This window comes from Ictidomys tridecemlineatus, chromosome 2 (assembly GCF_052094955.1).
Source record: "Ictidomys tridecemlineatus isolate mIctTri1 chromosome 2, mIctTri1.hap1, whole genome shotgun sequence".
Lineage (NCBI taxonomy): Eukaryota > Metazoa > Chordata > Mammalia > Rodentia > Sciuridae > Ictidomys > Ictidomys tridecemlineatus.
In genome coordinates, this window is record NC_135478.1 from 18,941,462 (window position 1) to 18,950,746 (window position 9,285).

The window sequence follows — 9,285 nt, forward strand, 5'->3', positions numbered from 1 at the left end:
TCAGCAACTGAATACACTTTCTTCTCAGCCGCACATGGAGCATTTTCTTAAAATAGACCATATTTTAGGATATGAAGCAACTCTTAGCAAATTCAAAAAATAGAGATAATAGCCTGAATTTTATCAGATCATAATGGAATAAAATTAGAAATCAATGATAAGTTAAGAAATACAGGTTACTCTAACACCTATAGACTAAGTAATTCACTTCTGAATGATGAATGGATAGCAGAAAACAGATGAAATCAAATGCTTAGAGGTAAATGAGAATAATACAACATATCAAAATCTCTGGGACACTATGAAGGTGGCTCTAATAGGAAAGTTCACAGTATTGAGCTCATACATTGAAAGAACAGAAAGATAACAAATCCATAACATTACATCATAAGGCCCTAGGGAAAAAGGCCTAAACATAAATACCCAAATCAGCAGAAGACAGAAAATAATTAAAATCATATTAATACAGTTAAGGGAAAATCACTGTGATCCTGGAACATCTACCCTATTGTTGAAAAGCAAGACTACTTTTAAGGATGTCTGTGATAGCCCTGAAAGGACAAGGAGGTCAATTTAAAGGGCTTCCCACTGGCCGTGTTGTGACAGCTAGAAGTCTCAAAGAGAAGTATAGTTAAAAGTAACTATAACAACTTAAATCTGTCTTGCCATGAGTTTGATGATCCTAAAAAAAGAAACAAGTGAATGTTAAGGGTATTAAATAGAGCTGTAGGAAAAAGGCTCGTGAATACAGTATCTAAACTTTAATTGAATACATAAAGTTGGTATAGGAAAAGCTTGCATCTTGGAGCAGTCTATTGTGGGACAAAAGGTGGCTTTGATTTGATCTGGTGATACTTCCCAACCTCCTGTCTCTGATCCGCCAAAGACTTCCTCACAGGGCATGAACTTTCCCATTCTCCAGGGAAGCCCATAGGGAAGCTGGAGCTCTGGGTGTCCAGTGTAGCCAATGCGGAGGCATAGCAGTCGGAGTCTCCCTGTCAGGCATTTCTGGCAGGGGGACTTTTCTTCTGTCTATAGCAATGGCAGCAGAAGCAGGGCCAGTCCTTTACAAGTGTGGAATAAGTGTGAGCCATGGCTTGGGCTGCACCAGCCATAAGCAAGCAAAGAGGCAATAGCCCATGATGAAAAGGTTGCGGGGGAGGGGGGGCAGGGTCTAGTAGGTTGGGAATATTTGGGAACTAGGTCCAGAACATGGGATGAGCAACGACTATAAATTCAAATTCTGTCAAAGTAATTTTAAACCAGAAACGTTTTACCACAATATTATGCTATGGAACCCTCAATAGGGAGTTAGGTCCACTTGGATAAAAGTAATTCTGACTATAAAACAATTATAATTCTGTTTACATCCATGACTTGAACTGTTTGTAAAACACCTTATTACATTCATAATCTCATTTGTTCCTTATGCCATTCTATAATGGGCGGCGAGCCCAGTTGAAAAAGCATAGTCACTGGAGCCTGATAGACATTACTGAGCCAGGAAATGGCTCAATATATGTGTGATCTACCTTTCTGAGCCTGTTTCCTCAGCTGCCAGATGTGGATACTGATGTGAGGCTGTCTTGGATGTGTATGGAATAAGAATGTATGAGAATCGCCTAACCCTTCACAGGTGTTCATCTAATGGTGGTTGCATTATTTTGCAAATAAGAATGAGACATGTTGGGTGACTTCCCGAGATTAGACATTTATATGTGACAGGACCCAGATTTAGCTTAAAGTCCCATATCCTCATGAAAGAGCAGGGTAAATATCAAATAGGCCCCAAATTTTCAAACTTCTAAGTTTCAAAGGAAAACTCTAAATTGGGAACCAGATAAAGGCAAATTTACTCTAGCTTGACTTGACCTCCTCTTGACTTGAACTTGACCTGAACTGCTTAGTAACTTATGAAGGGGCTGAAGTTCCCTAGGGTTCCTTGGAGCACTGTTTGAACATCTCTGATCTAGTTCCCCCCTCTGCTTTACAAAGGAAGTTGCTGAAGCTCAGAAGTGTCCTACAGCTGGTCCCTAACATGGATGGGTAAGTCTTGTTGACAAAATCCAAGCTCTCCCCTCTCTACTTCATCACCTCTGTGGATCAAAGAGACCTAACTCCACATGAGACAGTGCCATCTGGTGACCTACAGGGTACATTGCTCTCCATACCATGAACTGTCTGCTGGTCCTCAGTCTCATTGCCATTCTTCCGTGTTCACCTTTGCCATGTGGACTGAAGCCTGGAAGTGTGGAGCTGCATTTCCAGTTAATCTTTCCAGTTGGATTTCTGCAAGCTTTGAAAATATGAGACACTTGCTGGAGGCTGGGAAGGAGGGGAAATAGTAGTCACCCTGATCCTTGTTCTAAAGCTGTGATGGACTGACAGTGACTTTTCAGACTTCAGCATTCACGTTTCTGGGAACAGCACCCATGGAAACCACCTTTATCTGGTTTTGTGGCAATCTCTTCATTCCCCCCACTTGGCACTTAAATAAGTCCTTTGAACACACCACCTACTTCCCCTAGCTAGGAAGAACCAAGAGGAATATGCTGCTCCATTTGATGGTTGCCCAACCACGGAGGGAGAAGACAGATAACATTTTGTTCTGCATCTCTGGCCTATTTTATTTCAGCACCACGGCAACGGACAGTTCCAAAGCCCCACTGATGGTGTTACTTTCAGGTCCTCCTGGAAGCAGAGGCTAAAACAGGATTAGAGGATCAAGAGATTTACTGGGGAGCACCAGTGAGGCGAAAAAGTGGAGAAAGCAGGAGTCGGTAAGGAGAGCCTCAGTCAGTAATACAGATCAGACACTTGGGAAAGAGTAGTTCTGAGACACGCACTCTTGCCCTGGCCAACAGGGAGACCTGTTGCCACTATCTTTACTGGACTCAGTTGTTGACTGGGAATGCTCAGGGGAAAATGTGGACCTTGGGCAAGTGTTGTAGCACATGAGGGTGAGGCAGCCAGAGACATCCCTCACGATGGGTTCTGTGGAGACCTGAGTGGCCTGCTACACTGACTTGTTTTCTTAAAGGAGGCTGAGTTGCCCAACACTCTATTTTAAAGTATCTCACCTTTTTATTTATTCTGGTTCCAGAGATTGGACCTAGGGTGCTTAACCACTGAGAAATATCCCCAGCCCTTTTTATATTTGGAGACAGGGTCTTGCTAAATTGCTTGGGGCCTTGCTAAGTTGCGGAGGCTGTCTTTGAACTTGAGATCCTCTTGCCACAGCCTCCTGAGTGGCCTCTTCTTTTTAAATCACAAGGTGACTCTCATCCACTACACCGGGCCCCTGTTCACGTGGTATTTAGCTTTTTGATCTTCCCCACATTGATAGCACTTCCCAAACTTCTGAAGTCCATGCTGCTTATGGAAACCATCAAACTTCTCAGGACCTGCCACCTGTCCTGTCTATTCTTTAAGGCTCACCAATGTCAGGGGCCACTTCTCTATTTTCCTCAGTGAGAATTCCCTGAACCTTTCTTTTTACACTTGCATTCTAAAAAAGCCTTACACTCCAGTCCACTTGAAATCATATTACAGTGCTCCTGTACATATTGACTTACCCCAGGGATCAGTCTTCTTCCTTCATGTTAAGGATTGCTACATTAGAAATATGGTGATGAGAGTAGATTTCCTTCTTTCACTTCTGTCTATGCTTCCTTCTGGCCTCCCTCTCTTCCCCCAGTCTCACTACTGACAGGAAGTTGTTTTTGATAAGACGGTAAAGAGCCATAGAATATTATTAGCCTTAAGTGTAGCTCTTGTTGCTGGTGCACTGCCCACATCAACTTGTCCTTGCCACCCTGCCATCAGACTTCTAGTTGCCTACACATGCATCTTGCCACCTGAAGGTTGTCCTGGCAGCAGAAGTCCCCCCCCCCCGATTGCCCAAAGCTCAAGGAATTAACAGTCCCTGAGAGTACCCCCAAACTAATGGATACTTAGTTTTTTGAGGTGTTTCTTTGACACTAGCTCCTATAACATCCTTGTGGGTGACATTAAGTTCCAGTGGCCCCAGGGGTAAACTAGCCTGATAAAGGATCCTTCCATGTCTCACTTTGCCATTTCCCTTTGTTGGGAAGTGACCCAGTGTTTACTGGATCACTTCTCAAGTTCAATTTCTTGCGCCCAAATCCAGGATCTTTCTGCTGAGAGAACCCAAATAAAGCCATGAGTTGCCCAAGCTTTGTACTGAGGAGACTTTCCAAAGGGAAAGTGTTTTGGAGAGATTCTTCTAGCAACAGAACCAAGAGGAAGGAGGGAGGGAGGGGAAAAATGATGGGATTTGGGAAGTCAAGGGAGGGAGGAAGGAAGCTGGTGCTAAACAATGATATGGTAGTCTGGATCCCTGTCCGATGGGAGCTGGTGGAAAATGTGGTAGATGAATCACATGATGTATTGTAATGTGGTTGATTTCTTCTAATTATGAGAATGATTCCTTTCCAGAAATGGGTGGACCTACCCCTTCTTTGGGACCAAGAAGGCTTACCTAGAGTTATCTTCTGTATCAGCTTGGGGGTCTATGGCTCCCTGGGTGTCTGTGACAGCATTGATTGAGGAAGATTGGAACATATTGGAGCTTTTTCTCTAACTGTAATCACAGGACTTCCTGGCTCCTGGTCCTTGCCTTCCTCTTGGTATAGTCTGCAGCACTAAATATGTGTGCAGACCTGGAGGCTCCCATTCTCCAGAGTCTCTCCTTAACCCACTGTGAAGGAGGAAGCTTCTGTTTAGACCCAGTGGAGCCAAGGAATGAGCTGGGTGGTGTGGCAGCCCTGGGTCATGTTGAAAGGTGATCGATCATGGATTCTCTAGTAATAATCCTTTTGAAAATTTTATTTTATCATTAGCTATCTTGATGCCAATAGTTTCTATTTTTTTTTTTAATCTTGATCCAAATGGAAATTATTGTGTGCTAAATAAGAAGAGTGGGGGTGCGCATGTTTGGTATTCCTAAGAAGAAATACTGGATGGAGTGCAGGGTTGTTCTTCTGATGTCAGAAAAATTCCAAGAGCTCCTGTCTGCAGAGCATATACCTGCCAGGTCCATGTCAAACACCTCCAAGGGGCAGCCTGTGCCTTCTGTTCCTATTTGATGTAGTACATGCTCTTTTCAGAGGATGTACATTATGGCAGGCTCCTACTCCTGGAATGTCTATAAATAATCACGGATTTAAAAAATCATATTCATGCAATAGACTAGAACTGAGCCAACTGGTTCATTTGTGGGCTTTTAATCCTTGAGGTACACATTTCTTTGTGAAGCACTGGATTTTTAAATTGTTCACCTTTGACAGGCAAGAAGCGGTGTCCTCTGATCTGTTCAAATACCTCTGGGAGGTTAGGGGAACCAGGGCATAGGTGGGCAGAGGGGTGTTCTAGGGACACCTCTCTTTAAGAAATGCTAATTTAAAGGGACAAAATGAGAATCTAAAGATGACCTTTGTTGGAATGGCCAGCATCTCAGTTTGTAAAAGAATCTCAAAGCCTATCCTAGACCCACAGAATTGGCCTCCTGGTGTGGACTGGGGAATTGCATTTTTTAAAAAACCTCCCTTCTCTACAACTCTTCCTCTCTACTAAAGTTTTAGTATCTCTATTCTAAATAGGAAAGGGAGCTGTGGGTGGAGAAGGCAGACCTCTCTTTAAATTTCTAATTCAAATATTCTGTTGCATGTGTCCGATTTATTTTCTTAAAACACAACAAAGCAGCCCTGTAGAATTTGAGGACACAAAAGTCAACAGATAAAACAAAATCAAGGAGTTTCCTATTAGAGGTTGAAAAATGTGACTCCTAGTGAACATGTTTGTAGGTTTGTTGACCCCAATTCTATTTTCTAAAATAAGGGTCCTCTAAAGAGTAGAATTCCAAAAGCTACATGAAACGCCCAGCTGAAGCAGGGTATTCAAAAGAAATTTTAAGCCTTGTCAAAGTGCGATCTACTTCCAGACCTCCTCTGAGACAGCCAAGGCACATGCTCATTCTCCTCAGTGAGGGATCCCTGCTGCAATGGAAGGTGGTCAGTCACACCTTAGTATGAATAGGTTCATGCATAGTTTTATTTTTGATAACTGGGCTAAGGCAGATTTAGGGAGAACAGTGAGCCTGCCTGAAAGATAAGAGGAGGAGGGTGCTGATTGTAATTTTGCCTAAAATCTTACCTGCTTCATACAACCTCTGTTCTGAATTATGTGGGAATTTTATTATAAACACTGATCTACAAAATAGATTTCTTCTCAATGATCTGTGTGAGTATCAAGAACTTGATGGAGGAGCTGGGTGCCTATAATCCCAGTGTCTCAGGAGGATAAAGTGGATAAAGTGGCCAGCCTCTGCAATTTAGGCTCTAGACAACTTAGACCCTGTCTCAAAATAAATAAAAATGACTAGGGGTATAGCTCAGTGGTAAAGTGCTCCTGGGTTCAATCCTCTGTATCAAAAATTTAAAAAAAATAATAATTTGGAGGAGCATTTATAGCTTTATAGCATTGATAGCCAGATTTAATCCTGAGCTAGACACCTCCCAGATCAAGGGATATATAGAATAACTAATGGGCTCACAAATGTACAAAGTAAATACATAGCTAAACTCCACTCCATCCCCAAGGACTACATTTAATAATTGGTACTAGATGTTTAACAAAGTGGTCACTGTGCTGAGAGCTTGATATGCATCTCCCTCATTTTCCCCATATCATGTGATGTGGTATCTTAGGTTGGGGTCTCTCCAAAACAGACTGAGTCAGACTTGTTTTTAAACATTATTTTTATTTTAAAATAAACATTTAAAAATGATTGTCAATTGTTTTTTATTTTTCTGGTTCTTTTTAGTTATACATGACAGTAGAATCTATTGTGACATAATTATGAAAGCATGAAGTGTATCTTATTCTAATCCAGTCCCCAGGACTTTTCCTTCCCCTTCCATCCCCCCCATCTCCCCCCCTCCCTCCCGCCCTCGTTCCCTTCCCTCTATGGATCTTTCTGTCATTTACCTGTAGTTACTATTTTTAAAAACTAATTTCTGTGGATGTACATGATGGTGAGATTCACTGTGGTCTACTGAAATACATACATAGGAAAGTTATGTCAGATTCATTCCACTGTCTTTCCTATTTCCTGCACCCTCTCCCTTCCCCTCATTCCCCTTTGAAAGACTGTTTTGTTCACTTGGTGCTCTTCAAGGATGGTTGCAATGGTGTGGGTGTGGTTCCTGTGTTGGAGGCTGTATCGTCAGTGTGGCGATGTCAGAGATGATGGAAACATTAAGAGCTGAGGACTGGGCCAGGCACAGTGGTGCACGCCTGTGATCCCAGCAGCTCAGGAGGCTGAGGCAGGAGGATTGTGAGTTCAAAGCCAGCCTCAGCAACTTAGAGAGGCTCTAAGCAACTCAGTGAGACCCTGTCTCTAAATACAAAAATGGGCTGGGGATGTGGCTCAGGGGTCGAGTGCTCCTGGGTTTAATCCCTGGTACCAAAAAAAAAAAAAAAAAAAAGTATTGACACCTAGTGGGATGTTCTTGGGTCACTGAAGGCAGATGCCCTTGAGTGGATTGTGGGACTCCAGCTCCTCTCTGCCTTCATGTTTTGGAGAATTGATTTCTTACCCACATGTTCCAGCAGTGTGTCATCATCCATTTGCCTTAAGGCCTCTCTAGAGTCTGAACCCATGAAACTACCTAATTTTGGGCTTTCAGCCTCCAAAATAGCTAAATAAACCTTTTTAGAAAGTTAGCCTGCCTCAGACATTTTGTTATAGTCACAAAAAAGTGGGAAAACAAAACGGTCAGAGCCCACCACATCCCACCATCATTAACAATTATTCATTAGGTACTCTGTGCATCAGGTGCCTTAAATTATTACTGAAGTCTCCTGAAAAACCTGTGAGTTGGGTTTTGTTATGCCCACTCCATGGATAAAATCTCAAGGTTAGAACTAGGAAGTAACTTAACTAGCATAGCAGGGTAGGGTGGGGAGGCCCAAACTGTGATAAACCACTGTAGCCTCTGTCCAAAGCCCACCAGGTCCTCAGTGTTTGAACGCTTCAGCTGTGTTAGCATTGCACAATGGAGAAGTAAGGGCTTTTGCTAATGGAGAAGTAAGGACACCACTCAAGGTACAAAGAAATCTGAAATCCGCATGGGCCAGGGATATGGCAAGGGGGACTTGCAGAAGTGAGGCTGCTATAGAACAAACTTTCCCTAGGGTCCTTCCAAGACAATTTCTTTCAGAATTTTTTCCCCTTTCCTCCTTGGGGTGGAGGTGCCCTCCAGGTGACTTGGTCCTACCCAGACTTCCGGGCACCCTGGTTTCTCCACTGCAGGGCCTTGGGGATGCTAACTCCCTATGGGCTGTGGGAAGTTGAGCAAGGTGGTCTGCAGGCTTTCAATGGCAGCTTCACTACCTTATGTCCAGGGCTGACCAAGTCTTGACATGTGGCTGAGGTTACTCTGGAGGAAATTCATGACGTCCAAGGAGATGCTGCAGCTCTCCAGGCCACCTGGACAGAACCCAACACTCCCCATTTGTCTCTGAACCTTTTTATGGATTGCAAAGTGACACTGCAGAAACAGGCAGGCAGATTTTTTTGTGGGGACAACTGGAGACAGGTATGTTGGGTTGACTTGTTGTTCTAGGCATTGGGCTGGACTGCATTCACATGGGGCTTCTCTCTTCCTTCCCAAGGGTATTTTCTGTGTGACTTAGAATAAGTATTGGGTCATGTGAATGTTACCATGGCAACTGGCATTTTAAATAAAAATAGTGCTACACCCCCAGTAGCCTGTCAGTGTGAAATGTGCCTATAGGCGGTGAAAGGCTCTTGGCATCTGCATCCCTTCCATTCCCAGCAGCTTTCTGTGGGCACCCCCAGGTCTTGAGAGCAGAACCTGTGGCTCTGACACAGGAACTGGGCTTCTGGCTCATTTTGGGGAGAAGGTGGGTGGTTTGCACAGGCAGGATTCCCTCAGCTGCCGGGGGCTCTGCCTGGGACTTCCCTCCTGGACTTCAGCCAGCAGTAGGGGGCGGGGTGCTGCAGTCCTCTAAGTCTTTCTGGGAGAAACTTTAATAAAAATGGGTTTTGTCTACTTCTGTGGAAACACAATCTGAGACAAGGATTTACATGCAAATAATCTATTTGGAGGTGACCCAAATAAACACCCATAGAGTGGGGAGGTAGGAAAGGGGAGGCTCTTGGTAAAGATCAATTTCAAAAATAACTGCTGAGCAACTTTGGGAGACCATGTAGGATAGGGCACCTCCCCCAGGGGCAAG